A 26875-nucleotide genomic window follows, 5' to 3' on the forward strand; every position below is an offset into this window, starting at 1 on the left:
TTGAATTTTACGCCACCTTTACCTCCATTTTTGTTCTTAAACTTTTGGCACTTTTTAATTCCTTTATTGCTGATGCTAAAGCATCTGGTTCCTTTATGGACGCCCTAATTATTATAATTCCCAAACCCAATAAAGACCACTCCCATTGCAAAAATGTTCGCCCTATATCTTTAATAAATTATGACTGTAAAATATTTGCCAAGATTCGACTTGAAACCATTATTCCTTTATTGGTTAAAACTGATCAAGTCAGGTTTGTGAAGGGCAGATTAGCATCAGATAATGCACGTATGTTTGCAAATATTATTTCATATGGTAAAAAGTACAAATCTCCTGTTGCAGCATTGTCTTTGGATGCCGAAAAGGCCTTTGATCGTATCAATTGGCAATTTATGTTTAGAACTCTCCAATGGTTTGGTTTTGGACCTACTTTTATTTCTTATATTAAATTATTGTACTCGTGCCCTCGAGCTAGTATTTTTGTTAATAATAATTTTTCGAAATTCTTTTCTTTATCCAGGGGTGCAGGACAGGACTGCCCGCTTTCCCCTTTATTATTTGTTTTATGCCTTGAACCTTTCTTGGAGCGTATTCGTGTTAATTCACATATTTCTGGCTTTACTTATAACTCAATAGAAACCAAAATATCTGCATATGCAGATGATATATTAATTTACATGTCGAACCCCATTGACTCACTCCCACCTTTTTTGGATGAGGTCCGATTGTACTCCAGTATTTCTGGTTATAAACTAAACCTTTCAACGACAGAAGTTTTACCTTTAAATTCCATATATTACCAATTTATGTTTAATGATACTAATTTTGCTTGGTGTCCCACAAAAATTAAATATCTTGGTATTTGGTTCTCTACTTCTTTGTCCACCACAATTAGATACACGTTTAGTGTGTTACTTACTAAAATCCAATCACTCCTTCTCACTTGGTCTCCCCTATAACTCTCCTGGTGGGATAGGTTAGACACTATTAAAATGATGATTGTACCTCTTGTTCTATTCACATTATCTATGTTGCCTATTCGGATTCCCATTTCTTATTTTTCGCAAATTAACTCCACTTGTATAAAATGTTTATGGAATAAGAAACACCCACGAATGCTCTTTCCAAACTTATTCGTCCTAAGTCTGAGGGTGGTGTGCATTTTCCAAACTTTAAAGCCTATCACTCGGCTTTTCTGATTAAGCAATCCTTTGCTTTATCTAATGATTTTGCTGATATCCCTATTCCCAGATGGATTGTCTTTGAACGCTCCTTACTTAAAGACTTTTCTTTTCAGAATGTGATCTTTATGTCCAACAGCACTTTCATATCCAATAACCCTATTTTAAATATTCCCAGTCTATTATACAACACTTTTTCTAATGGTTTCACTCAATTTCAATGTTTTTTATCCTCCACAATATGGTATAACAAATTTCTTAAATATAAAGGTAAATCATTCTATTACAAATATTGGAAGGAGAAGGGAATTATTTTTGTGTGTTATTCCTTTTCATGCCCTGCAAATACAATACCAATTACCTGATTCTTGCATCAATGAATATACTATAATTTTAAATGTTTACAATCTCGATTAACTACTTTTGACCTTCCAGCTGATACACCATCTCTTACTCCACCCAATCCCTTATATCCCTTATTTTCAACACACAGACCTAAAGCTGCTCTTGTATATAAGTTATTGTTATCAAATATTACTCAAAGACCCAAATCCCCTATTGAAACTGCATGGGAAACTGACTTATCTGTTTCTTTTCTATTGCGACTTGGGATAAGTTAAGGTCTAAGTAATGTAAAGTTTCTGGTGCTGCTCGTATAACCTAATCTTTGTATTTTATTTACAATAGAGCTGTTATTACTCCTGTCTGTATTTCCAAGTTTTCTCTGTCCTCCAGTTCTCCAGTATGCTGGTCTTGTTCTAACGATACTGGCACATTGAGACACCAACTTTATGATTGCTCAAATGTATTATCTTTTTGGAAATCTGTTTGGACTATTTGCATGAAAAATTTTCAATGTGATCTTACATTATCAATACAAAATGTTTTTCTTGGTTCTGCTTCACCTCATGTTGATGACTCATCTCCTATTTCCATGTTATTTGACCTTTTTATTGCATTAGCCTTCAAATCATCTTATCATCCTGGAAAGATAATTCTAAAATATCTTCATTACCTTGGTTGAATTTTATTTGTGATGAACACAGAATTGCTATTGTTTCCTCCATTTCCCTCTCTCAAAAAATTAAATCTGATCTTTTTTGGCTACCTTTTACATAATATCTCTCTACTTCTACTCCCGTACACTAGTTCTTTTCTTTTTTTTCTATAATATTCTTATACATAATTTTAGACCTTTCTTCCTTGTCTTTTTCTTTTTTCTTCCTTATCTTCTCTTTTCTATCTTCTCTTTTCTTTTTCTCCTTCTTTTCCTCCCTATGATATTTGCTCATCTATATTTTGTAATATGCTGTATATATTTATGATTGCTTCTCCTTTTTTAGTTGTTCTTATTTTCTCTTTTGTCTTATGTACTTGAAAACTCAATAATAACTTCTTAAACAAAAACAAAAAAGCTTGTATACTATGTGGGGCATGTGGTATGGTCAAATTAAACAGTAGTTTGGAAGTTTTATTAATCTAGAGGAGCCAGGGAAGTATTACAGCGTAATGTAATGCTAAACAATCTAAAATAATTGATTTGGTAAAACATGTTTCACCTTTTGTCCAAATGGAGTAACAAAGTAGTATAGGCTTCAACAAGAGAGGTAAGTTAATTCAGCCTCCTTATGGACAATAGAAGGTGTTACGGAGGCTTGAGTACATAACAGACACCTAAGAAAGGTGCTCTCCTCAAACTGAAGGAGGCTGCTGGATGTATAACCCCAAAGACCACCATGGAACGTGGCAGTCAATCGCACTCTCACCTTGTATATAGTAGTTATTACTTTGACTGGGCGACTGCTAAGTTTGTGGGAAACCGTAAAGACTCCTTCACATACTCGGCTCATTTTCGAATGGGCATTTTGTGTATGTTGGGACGATGAGCTATTATTAGAGATTAAGATTCCAAGTTATAAAATGAATTCATCTTCTCAATTAGCGATCCCTCACTATAAAACATCCTACACTTTGCATTTTTATTCCCACAGATCATCAAATAGGTTTTTGATTTGTTAATCTTCATTTTCCTGGCCTCCATAAAATCGCCAAATGAGTCCATCAGTCTCTGACAGGAGTCCATGACAACAACACAGCGTCGTCAATATACAACAACATGGGGACTGATCGGCGGTGACGATGGGCGCTTCAGCCCACAGAGCCTGAAGTACATCATCAACTTCATTATTAAAAAGAGAAAACCAAAATGGTGGCCAAAACACAATCCTGTCTAATTCCCCTCTTTAATTTGAAGTGAAGATGAACATATCCCATTGGGGCCATAATAAACCTTGGAAGATGTTCTCATACAATGGTGAAAAGAAAGTGACTATATTCACAATGGCACCAAGAGAAAACAAGGTAGAGCAGAGAATCACATGGTCCACCAAATCAAATGCGTTGCTGAGGTCAGCAAAATATAAAGAGAGAGACCCTGACTTGGCTTTGGTATATTTCCCTATAGGTAGATCAAGATTCACACACTGCTCCACAGTCCCAAACCCCCACCTGAATCTATACTGTGTCTCAGACAAGATATAGTTATCAGCTGACCACTCCTCTAATCTCTGCAGAAGAACCCTACCCATTAATTTAGCCGACTAATCCAGGAGGGAGATGGGACGGTAGCATTTAGGGTCAGATTTGTACCCCTTCTTAAAGATAGGCACTATAATTGAATCGGCCCAGCTAGATGGAATCTTGCCCTCAGCAGCTGCATTAAACACTTGGGCAATAGCTGCTTGTGGTGGAAGTGCTGCTGTGCGCTGACGTGGGGTGGGGAGGGGCACTATTTGCCCTCAGTCCTACCACTCGAATGCTGTTGCAACAGTGCCTGGCACAACCATCTGCCAGAAGAGCCTTCTTTTGAATGGCATGACTGCTGCCCATGAGCACGACAAATATAAACAGCGCCCTTAAATTGTATATCGCGACAAGCTCTCTCTGCAATACCATTCTATCAAAAGTTCATTCTACCTCTCATAAGACGTAGGCATGTCACTTTGAATGCAATATATGCCCTGCAAATGCTATTCTTTCTCTCTATGCTCGCATCCACTACATAGCACTAATTCCAGTGTTAAGACCCTAAAACCCTCTCTATTAGTTCTGAATTTTATGGCAAGACTGGAGCCTCATATTATGCTTTTCTTATCTTGCTTTTATAAATAGCAGTCAAGATAAACACATACAGAACTACACTTCCCAACAGGCCAAGCAAAGAATTGCCAATGGGAAACAAAAAACACGAACGATAACAACCAATGAATGCTCATCTTAGGAGATAACGTAGGGTCAGACTGCGAAAAGCCCTCTTTTCTTGCTGCTCGCTGTCACGATAAGTACCCTTTTACATTATCTCCTATCTGTGCTTCTTTAATGACGTTGTATGGTTTAATGATGTTACTTTAATTTCCAGTTATTAGCGCACTGCGCCTTCTCTCACCGTGAGCCTGTTCTGAGCGTTTCTTTCCCTGCAAGCTCTTTCTTTTCTCTATCCTCACATGCCCATGGGACAGGGCTTTTTCCCAGCAAGTATTAACCCTTTGGTGTCTGGTTCGCTTTTCATTCAGTGAATATGGAGCTGGAAAGCTCTCAGAGTTCTGAATTTAACAATGAGGTAGGGAAGGTATTTAAGACTGATTTAAATACCTTTATTAATAATTCTGTGGAACATGCGGTTGATGCTTCCATGAAGCATTTTTCAAGGATATGGAGAATTCTCTATTGTCTTTAGTGTCCAAAACTTTGGCCCAGTCAGCGGGTGGACAACAGAAAAAGAAAGTTGGTACCTTCCAGCACCAAAAGTGTTTCTGTTACTGCGACATGTGCGTTGGACGAGGTTTCCTCTCACAAGGTCGAGGACTTGATGCCTCCCAGGCCTCCTATTAAGGAGGGGATATGTGCTTCTTTCACCAAACGAAAAGTTAAGTACAAACACGCTGAGGTGCCTGAGAGATTAGTCATTTCTCATATTTTGGACACAGACGACGATCTTGGTGACGCTGATGATGCATTTGGTGATCTTGATGCCGATGATCCTCCTCCGCCCAAGAAAGCAAAAAGTGATCCTTTTTCCTCTGAACCCATCCTGGATACGGAAGGTACTCCCATGTTTGATCCTTCTTCTATCCGCCATCCTAATTCTACCGAATGGTTTCCTATTTTACATGTTGGTGAATATATTTCTGCCAGATTGCGCTTTTCTCTGGACAAATCTGTAAGGTCTAAGCTTAATTCTGAATGCCCCAAACCGTCTCTTCCCTCTAATGCAGAGTTCTTCAAACTGTGGGGCGCGCCCCCCAGCGGGGCGCGACACCATCCCAGGGGAGGCGCGCACTCGACCCCATAATCTTACCTTTCTTGTCCTCCACTGTCCCCCGCGTCGCAAGTCTTCACCCATTTCAAATGGGAATTTCTTTCTATTTGAGAACTCCAGTGACAGATGGGGTTGGAGGGGGGAGGGAGGGGAAATCATTGAGCAGGACATGCCATGCTTTTGTCTGCTAAGTGCTAACAGTTCACCGTCCCAGGAGGGGGTTAATTGGTAGAGCTCTACCAATTTAACCCCGTCCTGGGAGGGTTAGCTCTTAGCAGAAAGGAGACTAAGTTTCTTTTAAAAGTACACAGGCAGGCGCACAGTGCCCACAGGGCTAAAAGGGCTTCAAGTTGCCAGAAGAAAAATGCCAGCCAGCCATGTGTTTAAAACAGCTTGAAAATTGCTGGTCTTGACACTAAATATGGTTATAAATAAAGAAGTATGTCTTCATTTGTAATGTGACTTTTCGGTCTTTGTTCCCTTATATTATCAATCATGGATCATTCAGGCAGCCATAGAACACAAACAAAAGTGCTTTCTATTTATATTTGAAGTTCAAAGTATGCACAGACAAGTACTGGCAATTCATCTTTAGGTGACTGCTTATTTTTGTACCGCCTGGGACATCAAAATAATGAGCTGGCATTCCTAATCATAAAACTGGAAGTTTATTGCAAGATCAGTACATTTATTTCCTCCACCCCGATCCCTGGTTAATGCCATTATAGCAAAAGTTTAACTCATATCTGAAACCCTATGCGCCATCAATAACCTGCTGAGCTACTTCAAGTATCTGGGAATGCACCTTGCTTTCAGACAACTCCGCTCCTCATTCTCGCCCTTCACTTTCACGCTCACCCTGCACACACAGCGATCACAATGCCCTCACACTGATCCCGATGCACTCACACTATTCACCTGCACTCACAGTGATCACTCTGCACTCACAGTGCACTTGCGCTGTTCACCCTGTATCTCACCCTGCACTCATGTGACACTTCACTCACCTGTCATCTTCACGGCTCAATCTGCAATCTCACTCAAAGTAGCCCATCACTAACCATACATTATTTCGTCCCACATCCACACACAAATTCATATGGTCACCTCATTCATCCTGCAGTCACTCCTCATACCCTACTCTCACACTGCTGCATGGCTCACCGTGCACTCAAATGGGTACTCCTTCCACCCACACAGCGCAGAGAGTTAATGTGCCTGCTACAAAGAATGTGTACCATGCAGATCAAAAAACAGAGTGTGTGTAATCATTGAGTAGTGCTATAAAAAATTAAATGTTTGCCAGAAAGGTGCAATAGAGAGATGAGGTGCATTGTTGGTGAGTGGTAGTGAGGAAATTCATGGAGAAGGAGGAATGAGGGAGGGGGTGCCAAAACAGACTGTTGCACTGTGTGCGACCAGTGCTACGGCAAGCCCTGGTTGGGAGTGTTAGCTCCCACCCGAAGTTCGGGCCTAGTTGTGCCCCTTTACACATGAATGGGCATGTCGTACCCCATCAAGGTTTTCATCCTATATTACAAAAGGACACATTTACATACACTGCAATTCAGCCTTTCAGGGGGCCCCTTGATAGAGGCAGCTCTGTTTTTTGCCCTGATGGCCTGGAATAATTCCTAAACAAATTCATGTAAATACCATTTTGTTTCATTTCTTTTTAATGTGGTTGATGTGAGAGAGTCTATTACTATTTGCAGTGAAATGTGTTTGTTTCATGCAACAACCATAAAGTTTATTGTAGATCAACACAGGTCCTCACATATGAGAAATTGGCAGATATTATTCGCTGTAAAATTATTGGACTGCTGCTTTGTTACAACAGTGAAAACACACATCACTATCTCTGAATATTAGATGTAAACACTTTCGACCATAGTGCCAGTGCACCATTAGTAGCCTTTCTAAAGAGGGTATGGCAGAGCTGAATGTGAATCATTTAAACTCAAAGCTATTCTGAAGAGGGAACCCCAAAATAGTTTTGGCCCAGGGCAGCCAAAATATTTAACATGTCCCTGCCACCACAAAGTCTGACAGACACATTGCTCTGACGTAAAATAGGCAACATCATTAATTTATTATCAGTTCTATTTTTTTTAAACATAAGCCTGACGTGTCCTAAACCACCACTGCTTCAGGCAAGCAACGTATCGTATCACTAAGGAATTCTCAATTAGGTGTTCGTTCAACACCCTCTCTGTGGACTTTCACCTTTGTCTTCGGATCCATAAGTGGTTGGTGGGCAATTATCCCAATATAATGCTGCCAAAAATTTTGTTAATGATTTCTAAAGAAGAATTGTTTCTTGTGTGCCCACTCTGAGATAGGGAGTGCTCGAAAAATCTGATAACACTGTCTCCCTAACAGTCACTATTTTGGCTGAAAATGTCTGCAGAGTATTCAGCTTTGAGAAAAACTGCTATCAAAACTCTCTTGCCTTTCAGCTTGTCCTATTTATGTGAGATTGGGTTCTCAGCACTTGCAGTATTAAAGACTAAGTACCGTTCAAGAGTAGATGTGGAGCACAACCTGAGGATGGCAGTAGCAAAAATCCATCCACAGATTGAACGTCTGTGGTGAAAAACAGGCACACCCATCACATTGAAACGATGGGCGTCACAATACAGGGGCAGGGGGGGAAACCTGTTAACAGGCCTGGTCTGTTATAGACCGCCAGGGAGTGCTATATCCTTCAAGGCCTTTCTTGATATAGTGGTGAGCCTTGCATTAACTCACTCCAGAATGGAGATCTTGGGTGACTTTAATCTGTAGGATAATGGCTCATCTAAGAGACCTAAAAGATACCTGTAATAACCTAAACTTGGTACAACTGGTAAACTCCGTGACCCATCAGGGTAGCCATATCCTTGATCTCCTATTTGCCAACTCGCAGGAGGTTGAAGTATTAGATATTACTCCACAATGCTGGATGGATCACTACCTTATCCGGTTTAAAATTATACTAGGAGGGACAGCAGGTTCCACCAGACACTCAGTGGCAGCCCGTACAGGTAGGGAGTGGGCAAAGCTGGGTAGAATAGATGCCCATCTGACCCCCCCCCCCCAGGGTTGACCTGTTCGATAACCAGGCTACGGTAGAGGGGAACTATAAAGCCTACTGCAACTTTGTCACAGGAGCTCTTGATAGGCTGATCCCTGTTAAAAGTATAACAAATAGGAAGAAACCATCCACACCCTGGTATACTGACGAGTTGAGAATGCTGAGACAGGTATGTAAAAAGGCAGAAAGAAAGTGGCGTACGAATTATCTTGAGGGGGATAAACAGGAACTAAAACTGGTACAGGGCAAATATAAGAAGCTGATCCTGGAGTGTAAAGCCGATTTTTACGCCAACTCCATCCTACAAGCCCCCAACAGCATAAAAGAGCTGTTTAAAATAGTTAGGGAGCTTTCCGCCCCAGCCTGTCTTGGTAACAAGAACATAGCATCACTGGACCTCTGCAAGAAAATAGCGGGTCACTTTACAGAGAAAGTGGCAAAAATTGTTGACAGGCTCCAAGGTCACGATCTCGATGAACACGACCCCTCCTCACTAAAGGCGGTAGCAAATACATACCAGTTAGCCACTTTGGAAAGGTTTCCAGACCTTAATGAGTGTACGTTCAATAGCTTGGTACATAGTGCATCTTCGGGCTCATCGGAAGACCCCATGCCGGTAAAAATCTGGAAGTCATATGGGCTTCCAACCCACCCATGGCTGCAGCGCATCTGTAATCAGTCCATCGAGGTGGGTTCGGTCCCGGATGGCTGGAAACAGGCGGTGGTGACACCCCTGTTAAAAAAAACCTCGCTGGACCCCACCAAGTCGGAGAGTTATAGACCCATTTCCAATTTGGATTCCGCCCAGCACATGGGACGGAGTCCGCACTGACTCTGATGCTGGATAAACTGAGAATGCGGGCCGACAACGGGAATGTCACGGTGTTAGTGCTTCTCGATATGTCGGCTGCATTCTATACCGTAAACCACTCTATCCTGTTAGGAAGACTGGAGAGTATGGGGGTGCGGGGATGTGCACTACAGTGGCTGCGGTCCTACCTCTCACGGCGACAGCAGGTGGTCACATTGGCACCCTTCTCCGCCCACAAGACACCAATAGCCCACGGGGTCCCCCAGGGGTCGGCCATCAGCCCCATCCTGCTTAATGTATATTTACAGCCACTTCTTCTTCCCCTTATTAAATCATTTGGGGTAGAGGTAGTCAATTACGCAGACGATACGCAGCTGGCTTTCTCCCTGGAAGGGAAAAACGCAGTCCCGATGGAAACATTCCAAGAATGTATGCGACATACAGCCAGCTGGCTCCGGACGAACTTCCTACAGTTCAACGGGGAGAAAACAGAGGTGCTGTACTGCGCCCCAGCAGGGCTAACTCAGCACCTACCGAGGGAGTTCAGGCTTACTCCGGAGGAAGAGCCAGTGCCCCCGTCTGACACATTAAGAAATGTAGGGGTCCTGCTCGACAAAAACTTACAAATGGAGTCACAGGCCAATAGGATAGCTGGCCTGTGCTTCGGTCTCTTGCGGATGCTGCGTCAACTCTTCCCAATTCTTCCAGATGATAAGCGGTTGTTGGTGGTGAGAAGCATTGTGCTGAGCAGGCTGGACTATTATAACTCACTGTATCTGGGGGCCCCTCAGTTTGTCATCGACAGGCTTCAGAGAGTACAGTTGGCAGCAGCCAAGTTGGCTCTAAAGAGGAATCGCAGTGCCTCGTCGTCCCAAGCTTTACAGGACCTGCACTGGTTGCCAGTTAATGAGAGGGTACTATTTAAGTCTTTATGCATGGTATTCAAAGCGACACATGACCTGGGCCCAGTCCCACTGCAGGACTGTTTCTCCTGGTACCGGCCACAGAGACAGCTCCGTTCGGCTGGTGCTGGTCTGCTGGAAGTCCCAAGATTCAAGCGGACCAGGCTGGGGGGCGGGGCTTTCCGGGTGGTTGTGGCACGCTTGTGGAATGAGCTTCCTTTGAGTATCAGACGGAGTGAGTCCCTTATGAGTTTCAGAGGTACCCGGAAAACCTGGCTCTTCCCAACCTGCTAGGGTTTTCCCCGTGCTCACGTCCTTCCATCTGAGGATGATGGTTAAAATCTAAAGCGCCAGGATACCCGTAGGGTGACAGCATGCGCTATATAAGTATCACATACAATACAATACAATACAATACATTTATGTTGGTGGTGTTATTATTAATCTATGTCATGTGTAGAACAAAGCATCCTAGTAAAAAAACAATTTGCACACATTTTATCTTGGAAAATTGTGTTTTGAGCTGCATAATAAGCCTCTGTCATTTCACCACACCCACTCACAAACCTGCAGTTTACTAAACACTCTTGTTGTGTAGAACATTATTTTCCAGATGTGGCCCGTGATATGTACGTGGCGGTCGATTATGTAGTGTACCAGATTCCAGAAATTTCTGTCAGGTGGTGGGGGGGCCCAACATCTAAAGAAATTCTGCTGGGGGGGACTCAACCTACAAAAGTTTGAAGACCTCTGCTCTAATGTCTCTTGCACTCCCACTATTGACCAGCCTCTACTGACTTTCATTTCCAAATTTGGGAAATATCCACGCCAGGCTGTGGACAAGGCTTGGTCCACCTGCCAGGACAAATTGTTGGATGTGGTTGGTCCTCTTGCCTGTATTTCCGCCCACCTGGACGGTACAGACCTGGATCCTCAGGACATTTCTCTATGGGTCCAACGGGCCTTTTGTCTTTTAGGTAATACAAATTCCGCCATCACTCACAAACGTCATAAGGGCCTCATGATAAAACTGGATCCCAAATGATTGATTGATTATAATGCTTATATAGCGCATACTATCAACCTACGGGTATCCTGGCGCTTCAGACTAAGATGGATTGACCAGAATGGAATAGGTCAGAGCAGAAAGACAGGGAGACAAGAGGTTAAACCCTAGGAAAGAGCCAGGTTTTTAGACTCCTACGAAACTCTATCAAAGAATCAATTTGTCTGAGATTCAGGGGTAATTCGTTCCATAGGCGGGCACCAGCCACATTAAATGCCCTCCCTCCCGACTTGGAGCGTTTGAACCTGGAAACCGTCAATAGACTTGCGCTAGAGGAGCGAAGCTGCCTCTTAGGCTGGTACCATGTAAACTTTTCCTGCAATGGGACTGGACCCAGCTCGTGCATCGCTCTGAATATCAGGCAGAGAGACTTAAAGTGGACCCTTTCCTTCATAGGCAGCCAATGTAGATCTCTCAGGGCCAAGGTGGTAGATGAGCACCGCTGCGTATTAAGTGCCAGTTTTGCTGCTGCAGACTGGACTCTCTGCAATCCCTGGATGATATATTATGGAGCTCCCAAATACAGAGAATTGTAGTAGTGAAGCCTGTTTATCACTGTGCTTCTTACCATCAATGAGCGTGACTCTTTTGGTAGTAACAGGAGTATTTTACGTAACATGCGCATTAAGGAGAAGCATACGCTGGCGGTCTTATTTGCCTGTGACTCCATCTGAAGGTTATCCGAACCCCCAGATTGCATACCTTACTAACCGGCACTAGTGGTTCCTCCTCAGGAGTAAGTTTAAACTCAAATGGTAGGTGTTTAGACATCCTGGCAGAGGAGCAGTACACCACCTCAGTCTTCCCGCTGTTAAATTGTGGGGAATTTCCTCTGAGCCAGTCAGCCGTCCGACGTATACATTGCTGAAACACGTCCAGAGATATTGCATGTTCACCTTCTAGGGAAAATGCCAATTGTGTATCGTTTGCATAATTGACTAGGCTGACTCCAAAGGACTTAATAATGGGGATCAAGGGCTGCAGATATACATTAAAAAGAATAGGACTAATCGCAGAGCCCTGTGGCACCCCATAGACTACCGGGGATTTGCTGGAGGAAAGTGGTGCTAAGGTCACTACCTGCTGTCTTCATGTTAGATAGGACTGAAGCCATTGCAGTGCCCTTCCTTTCACTCCTAACTTCTTAAGTCTCTCCACTAAGATGAGATGGCTCACCGTGTCGAATGCGGCCGACATATCGAGAAGCAATAAAACAGTGGCATTCCCGTTGTCGGCTCGCATGCGCAGATTATCCAGTATGGTGACAAGAGACGTCTCGGTCCCATGGCCTGGGCGAAACCCAAATTGGTCTTTATCAAGCAGGTGATTATCCTCGAGGAAGCATGATAGTATCCTACTAACTGCTTTTCCAAGATTTTAACCGGATATGGCAGGAGAAGATGGGCCTAAAACTTGACGGAATTGAAGGGTCCAGGGAAGGCTTTTTAATCAATGGAGTCACCACCACTTGTTTCCAGCATTCCAGGACAATTCCTTCTTCTAGAGATTGATTACAAATCTGCCTCAACCAGGAAAAGGTTTCTCGACTAAATGGCTTCCAGATTTTATGAGGGAGGTGGTCAAGGGGAGAGCCCGAGGACACACTGTGCGCCAAGCTGTTAAAAGCAGCATCAGTGAGGGTCTGAAAGTTATCCAAGGTCGTTAGCTGTTGTGGATCTTCATCCATCAGTTGTTCTAAATTGTCTTGACCATCATTATTATTAAGATGGAGAGTACCAACAATTTTGGCAATCTTGTCCTGGAAGTAAAAGGCAATCTCATCACATAGTTTTTGTGATGCTGCCACTTTATTATTCAGACAAGTATGGGAGGAAAGGTCCTTAACGATTTTAAAGAGAGCTTTTGTCCCATTCGGCGCTTGTATAATCGAGGTGGCATAGAAGTTTGCCTTAGACTTAAGATTGAGCTCTTTGTCTTTCAGTTGTACTAGTCTCAGGTCTTTTTTATCTTCCTCAATGTAGCTCTTTCTCCACTTCCTTTCTGCCTTCTTGCGGAGCATACGCAGCTGTTTCAGATCTTCATTTATACCAGGGAGCCATGGTTTTGTTCCTATTTTTCATCTTCTTTATTGGAATTACCTGATCCAAAATGTCAGTTATATAGCTAAATGATCTAACTTGGCCTCTTTGGATTCTGGTATCAAAGCTGATGGTCTTCTTTTCGGAGATTCGCTTGTTAAAGATCTTAGTAAGTTTGTCTCAACTTTCGCTTCCATCGACAAGGCCCAGCAATCTATTAATAAGGTATTTTCTCCACGTGTTTTTGGATGGGCCGGCTGTTCAGCCCACAATCAAGGCTCCAGTGGTTCCTTCAACTCCAACAACAGTTACCAAGAGTTCAAGCTCCAATTCTATCCTCAAAGGAGCCGAGGTTTCCGTGGCCAGAAAAACCTCTGAAACAATTACCAGAAAGGTAAGTCATTCAGTTCCTCCTCCTGTTAGGGGTCGTATAAAGTTTTTTCTTCAATAATGGCGGTCTCTGACTGCAGACCCTTGGGTCCTCAACTTCATCCAAGGCTATCTTATAGAGTTCTACGCTCCTCCTTTCCAGACAGTTTATCCTCCTCCTCTCACCTTTTCAAACAAAATGACAAATCTCATCTCTTCAGAGGTTCAGGCTCTATTACAAAAACGCGCCATTCAAGGGTCTCCCCTAGATCCTTCAGGTTTCCTACGTTCCATTTTTCTGGTTCAAAAGAAAAACAAAAAGATGCGTCCGGTCATAAACCTCAAATGGTTCAACCAGTTTGTGGTCTATCGCCATTTAAAAATGGAGACCATCATTCACCTCAGAGACTCTCTTCGTCTAAACAATTGGATGGTTCAAATAGATTTACAGGACGCCTACCTCACTGTTCCTATACACCAGTCACACAGGAAGTTCCTTCAGTTTCAATGGTTAGGAGTGTCTTACCATTTTTGTTCTCTCCTCTTCAGACTATCTTCAGCCCCATGGTGTTTCACCAAGATCATGAAACCGGTAGTGACTTACCTGAGGTCCCTCGGGATCCGTTTGATCATTTATCTCGACGATATCCTTCTGATGAATCTGGACAGATCAACTTTGTTATCACACTTACACATTACTCAGTCTTTACTTTGCGATCTGGTTTTTCTTCTAAATCCCCAAAAAATCTATGCTCGTTCCTTCACAACAGATCAACTTTCTAGGTTTTCTGGTGGACTCCTCCACCACCTCTCTTTATCTCCCTCAATCAAAGGTTTCCACTATAAAGTCAGACATTTCTCAGGTGCTCAGAAACAACTTTATTTCTCTCAGATCTCTTGCAAGAGTCGTAGGCCTTCTTTCCGCTTCTATTTAGGCTTTCTTCCCCAGTCCCCTTCATTATCGGGCCCTCCAGCGCTTAAAAATTCGACACCTGCATTGAGGCCTTGCATATTCCAACCTCATTTCTTTAGATCAATAGTCCCGTTTGGAACTTCAATGGTGGATAGACCATTTAGATGCCTGGAACGGAAGAAAAATCTTTGCCTCAGTCCCAGATCTTGTGTTAGTATCCGATGCAAGTTTGACAGGTTGGGGCGCCCGGTATGGCACAATATCGACTGGAGGTACTTGGTCTCTAGAGGAGTTGAGATTGCACATCAATTGTTAAGAGATGCTTGCAGGCTCCTTTGTGATCAGAAGCCTCGCCAAAAACAAAGTGTGTTGTTCTATCCTCCTTCGCATGGACAATGTTTCTGCGGTGCGCTACATCAACCATCTTGGTGGCACCAAGTCCAAACCCCTGGCGGAGTTAGCAAAGTGTCTGTGGGAGTTTTGCCTCCTCAACACGATTTCTGTCAAAGCGGAATACCTTCCAGGATCACTCAACTCCATAGCCAATTGGCATTCTCGTTTCCTTCGAGATTCCAGTAACTGGAAGCTTCTTCCATCCATTTTTCACTCTCTCATTCTAAAATATGGCCCTTTGCTTGTAGACCTCTTTGCCGCTTGTCTCAATTCTCAGCTTCCACAATTTTTCAGCTGGCGGCCTGATCCTTCGACCCTTGCAACAGACTTCTTTCTACAAGACTAGTCTTCTCATCACCATTATGCCTTTCCTCCTTTCCTCATGATCAACAGGGTGTTAGCTCATGCATCCCGTCAACGAGTCTCGTTGGTTCTGGTGGTTCCCTTCTGGCAATCCCTGGTCTGGTTCCCATCTCTGCTAGAGATGGCGATGGATTTCCCAGTACTTCTTCCCTCCTTCACCAATCTTTTCTTGAATCCCTCTGATTCTAGACAACTCTCCGACCCTGTCCGCATGGAAGATCTCAGGTCGAGTCAACCTGACAATGTCATTTCGCAAGAGGCTTCTCTCTTTATCAGCAGAGCCTGGGCTCCAGGATCTGCCCAAGGCCTCCAAATCGGCTTGGTCTTTATGGGCAAGCTGGTGTCTGGGAAAAAGTGTTGATCCCATTTCAGCCATTTTACTTACAATGTAAACTTTCTGTCTTCTGAGGCCAGCTCAGGTAAGTCTTAAAGAACGGTCAATTTGTACAGGTCTGCCATTTCCTTCAATCATTCCCCTATCAATGGTAAACCAGTTGGTGAGCATCCTCTTATCTGTCACCTCCTGAAAGGTGTTAAGTTTTCCAAGCCCCCTCTACCTAAATATTCAAAATTATCGGATTTGAACGTAGTGCTTAAACTCTTTGTGGATTAGCCGGATAATGCCGATCTTTCCTTGAAAATGCTTTCAGCTAAACTTACCATGCTCTTATGTCTGGTTTCTATTAAACGAGTGTCTGATGTCATGGATGTGTCTTCTTGTCAATTTACTCCTTCAGGTGTGCTGCTCGGGTGAGGGGGAGCGACCCTTGACCCTGTCTTCAGGCAGGTCGCTACCCATCACCGCACAGCTCCACCAGTGGGACGGTGTGTCCCTACCGCTTTCACCACCGCTGCCGCAGATTCGAGGATCCTCTGCCTCGGGAAGCAGGTACTGCTGAATTCCTGTCTTGCATTCCTGTGTTACTGCATTGCGATTGTATTGTTTCCCTGTGCCCCCTGTTTTTTACCTTCTGTAACCCCTTGCCCCCTGGTTTGCCTTCTGTATCCCCTTGCCTCACCCATTTTTCCCGCCGCTGCGTCCCCTGTGGTCCCACCTCCCACTCACCCATTCGCCGCCCCGCTCCCTGCTACTCCTCCCTCCCACCTCCCTTTATATGGCGCCGAAGACACGCCAAAGTCAAGCCTATCTTCCCCCGTCCGTGCCTGGACCCCGCCCAGCGCCAGACCCCCTGGCCCCCACGAATGCCACGACGCCCGTCACTGCTACGATGCCAGCACCCTCCACGCACTCATCATCGGACAATCCCACGCCTGCTTCCTGGCTGCCCCGAAGCACACAAAAAGGACCCTTCTCCTGCCAAAGCTGCAGCTTCACCAGCCCCCGTGCTGCCAATCCACCCACCGTGAAAGATCGCAACCACCTCAGATGCATTCTTCTCAACACCCGCTCCGCTCGCAAACACGCAGTTGAACTCTGAGACCTACTCGACTCAACCTCCCCAGATGTCGCCTTCCTGACGGAGACCTGGATGAACCCCTACTCCGCACCCAACTTTGCCATAGCCATCCCGTACGGCTACAAGATCACCCGCAGGGACCTGACCAACGGAGTAGGAGGAAGAATCACCATCGTACAGAGGAAACACTCTCATCGTCTCGACCAACACCGACGACACCCTCAGCACTTCCAGATCCACACCGATTCCAACACCACCCTCAGAGGAACCCTCGTCCACCTTCCCCCCCGGACCCTGGCCACAGTTCAGCGACTCCATCGCCGACTTCGTCAGTACACACGCCCTTGCCTCCACAGACTACATCCTCCTCGGGGACCTGCACTCCCACCTTTTCCACCTTCCACCTTGAGAACAACGACAACACCAACTCCACCACCTTGATTGACAACCTCACCAAGCACGGACTCAGACAACACGTCATCACACCCACCCACTCTACCGGCCACACGCTTAACCCCATCTTCTCCGCAAGCTCCCACGTCTCCTTCAACCACACCACCGAACTCCACTGGGCTGACCATCGCTGCATCCACTTCACCCTCCGGAAACGCACCATGCACTACAGCACCCAACAGATCCAATGCCACTGCTGGCCCAAAGTCACTGAAGACCAGCTAACCACCACCCTCACCCGGAGCCCACCCACCGACCCCACCGCCCGCAACCTCAGACAATGGATCGACGACTGCGCCAACACCCTCACCCTTACCCCGATCAAGAAACCCTCCAACAGACACACCAGCAAGAAAGCCAGCTGGTTCTCTGAGGACCTCCAGGCCTCCAAGCAAACCTGTTGGAACCTAGAGAATAAATGGCACCGTGAACAGACACCGGACAGCTACGCAGCCCACAAGAACGCCACCCCCAGACACCATCACCTCATTAGATCTGCCAAAAGGGTCTTCTTCAAAGACCGCCTAGACAACAACGCACACAACTGCAAAGAGCTCTTCAACATCGTGAAGGAACTCTCCAACCCCAGCTCCAACACCAACGACATCCGACCCTCGCAAGATCTGTGCAACTCCCTTGCTACCTTCTTCCACCACAAGATCGCAGACATCCACGACAGCTTCAACATCATGAATGCCCCGACAGCCACTGAGACCTCTGTCCCCACGGCCACCATCCGCACCGATCCCCTGCTCTCCTGGACCAATATAAACGACGACGACACCATCAAAATCATGAACACCATCCTCTTCGGATCTCCGTCAGACCCTTGCCCACACCACATCTTCAACAAAGCCAGCGCCACCATCACACCCCATCTCGGAAAGCCATTAACATCTCCTTCAAGACAGCAACCTTCCCAGAGAGCTGGAAGCACGCCGAGATCAACGCCCTACTCAAAAAACCCAAGGCTGACCCTAAGGACCTCAAGAACTTCCGGCCCATCTACCTGCTCCCGTTCCCAGCGAAGGTCATCGAGAAGACCGTCAACAGACAACTGACCCGCTACCTCGAGGATAACAGCATCCTGGACACGTCCCAGTCTGGGTTCTGCAGCAACCACAGCACCGAATCTGCCCTTATCGCTGCCACTGACAAAGTCAGGGCCCTGCTGGACAACTGCGAAACCGCTGCCCTCATCCTACTGGACCTGTCAGCCTCCTTCAACACTGTCTGCCACCACACCCTACGCACACGCCTCCACGACACTGGGATCCGAGACATAGCTCTGGACTGGACCACCTCCTTCTTCTCCGGCAGAACACAGAGCGTCCGCCTCCCCCCTTTCCGCTCCAAAGCCACTGAGATCATCTGAGTCGTACCCCAGTGCTTATCCCTCAGCCTGACATTGTTCAACATCTACATGGCATTGCTCACCCACGTCCCCTGACTGCACGACCTCAACATCATCTCCTACGCTGACGAAACCCAACCCATCCTCTCCCTCACCAAGGACCCCCTCACAGCCAAAACCAACCTCCACAATGGAATGAAAGCCGTCTCGAGTGGATGAAGAACAACTGTCTAAAACTAAACTTGGACAAGACGGAAGTCCTCAAGACGGAAGTCCTCGGCCCCACCCCCTCAGGCTGGGACGACTCCTGGTGGCCAACCGCACTGGGAACAGCACCAACACCCACCGACCACGCACGTAACCTGGGGTACATTCTCGACTCTACTCTCTCCATGACAAAGCAGGTTAACGCCATCTTGTCCTCCTGCTTCAACACCCTCTGCATACTCTGCAAGATCTACAGGTGGATCCCCACCAAAACAAAAAGAACGATCACCCAGGCCCTCATCAGCAACAGGTTGGACTACGGAAACGCCCTCTACGCAGGAGCCTCGGCCAAACTCCTGAAACGACTTCAACGCATTCAGAACGCCTCTGCTCGCCTGATCCTCGACATCCCCCGCTGCAGCCACATCACACCCCACCTGAGAGACCTGCACTGGCTCCCTGTCAACAAGAGGATCACCTTCAAGCTCCTCACCCACGCACCCACGCACACACGACACTCCACAGCATCAGACCGGCTTTACCTCAACAGACGACTCACCTTCTACACCCCCAACTGCCAGCTCCGCTCCGCCGACCTCGCCACCGTCCCCCGCAGCCGAAGAGCGACCTCCGGCGGCAGATCGATCTCCCACCTCGCCGCCAAGATCTGGAACACCCTCCCCATCCTCCTACGGCAGACCCAGGACCTGCTAACCTTCAGAAGACTTCTCAAGACCTAGCTATTCGAGCAGTAGCAGCATCCCCCAGCGCCTTGAGACCCCCACGGGTGAGTAGTGCGCTTTACAAATGTTTTGATTGATTGATTGACTGTTTCATATCAACAAAGGTACCAAAACTAATTTGAATTCTCTTTTTTATCCTTACTTTCCTGACCAGCCTAAACTGTGTGTAGGTCTATGCCTCAAAGTTTATGAGCGACGTACCTTTGATCTCATAACGTCCTCCCATTCCCAGCTTCTCATTTCCTTTCGTAATCCCCACAATCCTGTCTCCTCTGCCCCTCTTGCCCGCTGGGTGCATTGGGTCATGTCGCTTGCTGGCATTGACGTTTGTGTATTTTGGGCTCATTCTGCCAGATGGTCCATGGCTGCCAAAGCTTTTTGGACAGGCTCCAGGTTGGAGGACATTCTAAGATCAGCGGATTGGTCCAATGATAACGTTTTTTGTATTTTTTACTGTAAACCTGTGATTTCCGCCGTTTCTTCTGAAATTAATATGCTTTGAACAAGCATTGTTGGAAGGGGCGATCTCCGAGGGCCAGGTTGTGCTCACCCGGTCACCCCAAGATCCACCTCTCCCACAGAACTTGCCGAGTCTTGATTGGGAGGTCCCCACCGGGGAGGACTTCGGGTCTAGGATCGTATACACTGAGCTCACACCACACTACGAACAGACACCACACCGTTGGATTCTAGTAACAAGTTCTTTATATAGCAAATAATGAAGGAAGCACTCTTATATACACAGTGGTCAAGGGACCACAAAGTCTTGGAGGATTCGGGAAGGGGGAAGTGGGACAGTCTTTTAGTCTCTGGGTCAGTACGCGGCGTACCCTACGCACAGCTCTCAATCCTCGAGCCGGGGGGTACGGGATGATGGTCGTACTGGCTGCCTCACCTCCGTCGAGTCGGCTCGGTCGTGATGGTGGTCTCGATGGTCCAGCCGGACCAGAGTACTCCTCGAGCCGCGACGAGGTCAGCAGGGCTCGATCTGGAGAGGTTCGTGAGAGCCGCGACAGCGTCAGCAGGGCTCCGATGGTCTTAGAGGTCGAGCCGCGACAGCGTCAGCAGGGCTCTGATGGTTGCAAGTTCAGCTTGAGCCGCGACAGCGTCAGCAGGGCTCCGATGGTTGCAGGTTCAGCTTGAGCCGCGACAGCGTCAGCAGGGCTCCGATGGTTGCAGGTTCAGCTTGAGCCGCGACAGCGTCAGCAGGGCTCCGATGGTTGCAAGTTCAGCTTGAGCCGCGACAGCGTCAGCAGGGCTCCGATGGTTACAAGTTCAGCTTGAGCCGCGACAGCGTCAGCAGGGCTCTGATGGTTACAAGTTCAGCTTGAGCCGCGACAGCGTCAGCAGGGCTCAGAGGTTCAGGATGAGTCTTCTTAGGGTCAGCCGCGATCAGATCAGCAGGGCTTCAGGTCCAAGATACAACTGTCCGCTAGTTGTCGGGCCGCCCCAGTTATAGTTCTTCTCCTCTGTGATCTCCGGACCCTCGCAGGTGGAGGTCTCAGGCCCTGGGGGCTGGTCGTTGGTGAGGTCCGGCGGTTGGCTCTTTGATCCCTTTGAAAGATGGGTCCGGCAATTCCCAGACGCCCAGCGGGTCTGGAGCCAGCCCTCGGGGAGGCCAGAGGGGTGATCGAAACTGGCCCACAGGGGAGGGCCAAAGGTGTGACAGAAACCAGCCCCTCAGGGGAGGCCGGAGGTGCCATCGAAACTCCCTGGCTTATCTCACTCGGGAGCTGTTTACCCCCCAGCCGGGACTGGCGCGCCTTTGGAATCTGGGTTTCGCTGGGGCCGGGGTCACGCTAGGCCCAGGGAGACAGGGATGTCGGGAAGGGAAGATGACATCCGGGCCTTGTGGGGCCTGCAAGGTTAGGCGCTCGGAGCCGGGAGTAGAGCGGGGAAGGCAGGCCTGGTCGAGGTTCCAGGGGGATCTAGGCTTAACTGGGGTAGGACGACCAGGCTCGGGTTGCCGGCTACACTAACGGGGAGGCTGCGCAGGGGACTTGGGGTACAGGCCTACGCTCACAGGGTGTGGAGGGACAGAGGCGAACCACGCCACGAGGCCGGGTCCAACACGCGTCCCCCCCAGCTGAAGGCGGGGAGAACTACCCATCCTCTTGGCGGTTCTCTTCGCTGAGGCGGAAGAATCTGGACAGGCCGTCTGCGTTGGCGTGGTCAGAGCCAGGCCGGTGTTCAACAGTGAAGTCCATCCCCTGGAGGGAGATGGACCAGCGCAGCAATTTGGGGTTCTCCCCTCTCATCTGCATTAGCCACCGGAGAGGTCGGTGGTCGGTCTGGACCCGGAAGTGAGTACCGAACAGGTAGGGCCTCAGCTTCTTCAGGGCCCAAACCACCGCAAAGGCCTCCCGCTCGATGGTGCTCCACCTTTGTTCTCGAGGGAGTAGCCTCCGGCTAATGAATGCCACTGGTTGGTCTAGGCCGTTCTCGTTCACCTGGGACAGGACAGCTCTGATGCCATGTTCGGACGCGTCCGTCTGGACTACAAACTCTCGTGAGTAGTCGGGGGCCTGTAGGATGGGGGCGGTGCACATGGCGTCTTTCAACGTTTCGAACGCCTCTTGGCAGGCGGAGGTCCAGCTGACTTTCTTCGGCTGGTTTTTGGAGGTTAACTCCGTGAGGGGGGCTACGATGCTGCCGTAACTCTTGATGAACCGGCGGTAGTACCCCGCGAGCCCTGGAAACGCCCGCACTTCCGTCTGGGTCGTGGGGGCCTCCCAGGCCACGATGGCATCGATCTTGAGCTGGAGGGGGGCTACGAGGCCGCTTCCGACCTGGTGCCCAAGGTAGATTACGGACCCTTGTCTGATCTGGCACTTGCTTGCCTTAATGGTGAGACCCGCCCTCCTCAGGGCGGTCAGCACTGCCCAGAGGTGCTGGAGGTGCTCAGGCCAGTGGGAACTGTACACTGCGATATCGTCCAGATACGCAGCGCTGAACTCTTCCAACCCCGCCAGGACCTGGTTCACCAGTCGCTGGAAGGTGGCGGGGGCGTTCTTCATTCCGAAGGGCATCACCCGGAAATGGTAGTGACCATCCGGGGTGGAGAAAGCGGATCTTTCCTTTGCTCCCTCGGTGAGGGCGATCTGCCAGTACCCACTGGTCAGGTCGAATGTGCTGAGGAAACGAGCAGCCCCGAGGCGATCGATAAGCTCGTCGGCTCGGGGGATGGGATGAGCATCGGTTCTGGTGACTGCGTTGAGCCCGCGGTAGTCAACGCAGAACCTCAGCTCGGGAACAGCACCGGGGGCGGCTGCCTTCGGAACCAGGACCACGGGGCTAGCCCATGGGCTGTCAGAGGCTTCGACCACCCCGAGAGCTAACATCTTCGATACCTCGGCCTTGATGCAGGCCCGGACTCGGTCAGGGACGCGGTAGGCTCTGTGCCGTACCGGTGGGCTGTCCCCGGTGTCCACGTCGTGGACGCACCAGTTGGTGACGCTGGGGGTGAGGGAGAAAAGGTCCGAGAATTGTCCCAGTAACTGGCGACAGTCCTCGCGCTGCTCGGGAGAGAGGGAGGAGGAGAGACTCACCCCCTCTACGGAGCCATCTTTTTCTTTTGTGGACAGGAGGTCGGGGAGAGGCTCCGTTTCTTCTTCTTCCCCATCGTCCGTGGCGAGGAGTAAGCTCAACTCGGATCGGGCGAAGTGGGGTTTGAGGCGGTTTACGTGAAGGACCCGCAAGGGGTTCCGGGGGGACTCCACGTCGATGAGATAAGTCACCTGACTCTTGCGTTCTACCACCTTGAAGGGCCCTGTCCACTTGTCTTGCAGGGCACAGGGCTCCACGGGGGCCATCACCCAGACCCGCTGTCCGGGCTGAAACTCGACCAGAGTGGCATTTTGGTCATACCACCGTTTCATTTCTTCTTGGCTGGCCTCGAGGGTTGCCTCGGCCAGCTCTCGGAACTTCCTCGTCTGGTTCCGGAGGGCCAAAATGTATCGAAACACATCGGGAGGGGGCTCTGGGGCCGCCATCTCCCACCCTTCCTTGACCAGGGAGAGGGGTCCCCGGACGGGGTGCCCGTAGAGCAGCTCGAAGGGGCTGAACCCCAGGGACTTCTGGGGGACTTCGCGGTATGCGAAGAGGAGACAGGGAAGGAGGACGTCCCACTTACGCCTCAGGGGCTCTTCGAGTCCCATGATCATTCCTTTGAGGGTCCGGTTGAAGCGTTCCACCAGACCGTTACCCTGGGGGTGATATGGGGTGGTGAACTTGTACGTCACCCCACATTGTTGCCAAAGGGACTTCATGTATTTCGAGATGAAGTTGGTCCCTCGGTCGCCGACGACTTCTCGAGGGAATCCCACCCGGGAGAAGATGGCCATGAGGGCCCGCCCCACTACGGGGGCGGTCACCGTTCGGAGGGGAACGGCTTCGGGGTATCGGGTGGCATGGTCTACCAGCACCAGGATAAAGCGGTGCCCCAAGGAGGTCCGGGGTCGAGGGGGCCCACAATGTCGATTCCCACCCTCTCAAAGGGGGTACTGACCACGGGGAAGGGTTGGAGAGGAGCCTTGCGCTTCCCTCCGCTCTTTCCGCTGGACTGACAAGTGGGGCAGGACTTACAGTGGGCCTCCACATCGGAGCGCATGCCCGGCCAGTAGAAGTGGGTGACCAGGCGCTGGTACGTTTTGTCTTGTCCCAAGTGTCCCGCCAGGGGCACGTCATGGGCCAGGTTCAGGAGAAAGCCGCGGAAGCGTAGGGGGACCACCAGCACTCGGCCGGACCCTAGTTCGGCGGACTTTTGCTCGCTGTATAAGAGGCCGTTTTCCCAATAGACAAAGTGGGAGCCAGACTGGTCACCGGCGGCCTGGGCGGCGGCCTGCTGCAGCGGCCCCACCAAGGATGGACAGGCTGTCTGCTCTAGGCAGAATTCTTCTCGCGACGGTCCCCCTTCCTGGCGCCATTGGGCCAGCTCAGGAAGGTCGTCCAAGCTCGGGGTCGGTTCGACACCAGGGCCGAGGGGACCTGCGTCGGGGGGGAAGCTCTCCCTGGGGAACAGCTCAGGGGTCTCAAAGGATTCAGGGACCTCGGGGTCCTCGGGGGTCGCCGGTGCCGCCTCTAAGGTCGCCCCTTTGGGGGTGGTCCTTCGGGCGGTCATCGACCGGGTACTCACACAGGCCCACTCGGGTAGGCCCACCATCTCTAAGTGGGTCCTTTTCTCAACCCGCTGCCATGGGGAGCTCTCTAGATCGTTGCCGAGCAGGCAGTCCACAGGCATGTCGGAGCGGACTGCCACTCGTAACTCCCCAGAGACGCCCCCCCATTCGAACGGGACTTGAGCTATCCGGCAGGTGCGGACGGAGTTATCAGCTGCGATCACCCTGCAGGAGATGTGGGGAACAATCTGGGCTTCGGTGACTAGGTGCCGTTTGACGGCGGTGATACTGGCCCCAGTGTCTCGGAGCGCCCCTATGTGATGGCCATTGACAGTCACCTGCTGTTGGTATTTCTCTGTGTTGTCGGGTAGGGGAGCTCCGGGGACCATCTCCCTATCACCCAGGGAGACTAACATCATAGCTGCGGGGTCTGCTCCCTCGAACTCTTCCTCCCCCTCCTCTTCTAGAGCTACTGAGGTAATGTGGCGCACTGGGAGCCCTGCAGCGGCAGGCTTCTGGAACAAGGGGCAGCGGGGGTCATTGGCATAGTGCCCGGGTTTCTGGCAATGGTAGCAGGCTTGGCTGACTCAGGGCCCTGGCTTAGCTGGGGGAAACCCTGCGCGCGCTGTGGGAGGTGAGGTGCAGGGCTGGTGTCTGGGGGGACTACGCGGGGACCCTACCTGGGAACCCCTCTGTCTATTCTGATTCCCCCCTCCCCTCTGGCGGGACGATCCCTGTTCATTTCGGCCAGAATCTCCCCCGGGCCCCCGGGGGACTCTGGTGCTCACCCAGCGATCGGCCTCGACGGCCAGCTTCCGGGGGTCAGCCAACTTGCTGTCCAGGAGATGCTGTCGGAGTTCCACAAAGCAATTCAGGGACAAATGTTCGTAGGCAATGAGGTCGATGAGCCCCTCGAAGGTGGATACTTTGCTGCCCTTGATCCACCCTTCCAGGGCCCGGCTGTAGAAATTGACATATTCTACCCACGTGGTGCCGGGGATCTTCCTGCATTCTCGGAAGCGTTGGCGGTACATTTCTGGGGTGAGCCCGTACCTTGTGAGGAGGGCCTCTTTCATGTGGCTGTAGGAGGTCTGTTCGGCAGACGGTAGGTCGAGTAGGGTGTCTCTCCCCTCACTCAGGAATTGACCCCACAGCCCGGCTCCCCAATCTTTCTGCGGAACTCGGTGGGAGGTCATAGCTACCTCGTAGGCCTTGAACCATTGCTGGATGTCATCGTTTTTATAATATTCTTTGACCACATCCTTGGGGATGTGGACCTTGGGTTCCACTGGGGGAACAGACTCTCGGGTCGCTGCTGTTTTGTTGCCTTCATTCCGGGCCTTGAGTTCTATTTCCAATACGCTGCGCTCGTGCTCCAGCTGGAGCTTCTTTCCGTCATGTTCTCGTTGGAGTTTCTTCTCCTCCAGTTCTCCTTGCAGCCGTAGCTGCTCGATGGCTAGCTTTTTCTCGGCCAGCTTGAGTTCTACCTCCATCTTTAAACGGGCTAGTTCTAGCTCGTGGCTTCGGTTGCGTTCTCGGTCGGTCATCTCTTCTCGAGATAGACCTCTCTCTGTGCTGTGAGTCCGCGTCGGGGACTCTGCTCTTTCTTGCTCTGGGGCGTGGGTTTCGATCAGTGGTGCTCCCCCTCCATCGGCTTCTGTCGGTGCTGGAGGTTGGGCTCCGGTCTCCACCCAGGCTGTTAGAGCTTGTTGAAAGTCCTCTTTGGTGTTTAATCCCGTTGACGGGATACGGAGATCTTTGCAGAATTGCTTGAGCTCACGGTGCGAATAGTCTCCCAGCAGCTCCATCTGGAAGGTGGTCTTGTCGCTCGTGAGGCTCATGGTTGCTCTTCGTTCGGGTAGTGTGTCAGTGCTGTAGGATCCCTAGACGTAGGTTCTTATCGCGACGCTGCCACCAATGTTGGAAGGGGCGATCTCCGAGGGCCAGGTTGTGCTCACCCGGTCACCCCAAGATCCACCTTTCCCACAGAACTTGCCGAGTCTTGATTGGGAGGTCCCCACCGGGGAGGACTTCGGGTCTAGGATCGTATACACTGAGCTCACACCACACTACGAACAGACACCACACCGTTGGATTCTAGAAACAAGTACTTTATATAGCAAATAACGAAGGAAGCACTCTTATATACACA

Source organism: Lissotriton helveticus, chromosome 6 (assembly GCF_964261635.1).
Source record: "Lissotriton helveticus chromosome 6, aLisHel1.1, whole genome shotgun sequence".
NCBI classification, from domain to species: Eukaryota; Metazoa; Chordata; class Amphibia; order Caudata; family Salamandridae; genus Lissotriton; species Lissotriton helveticus.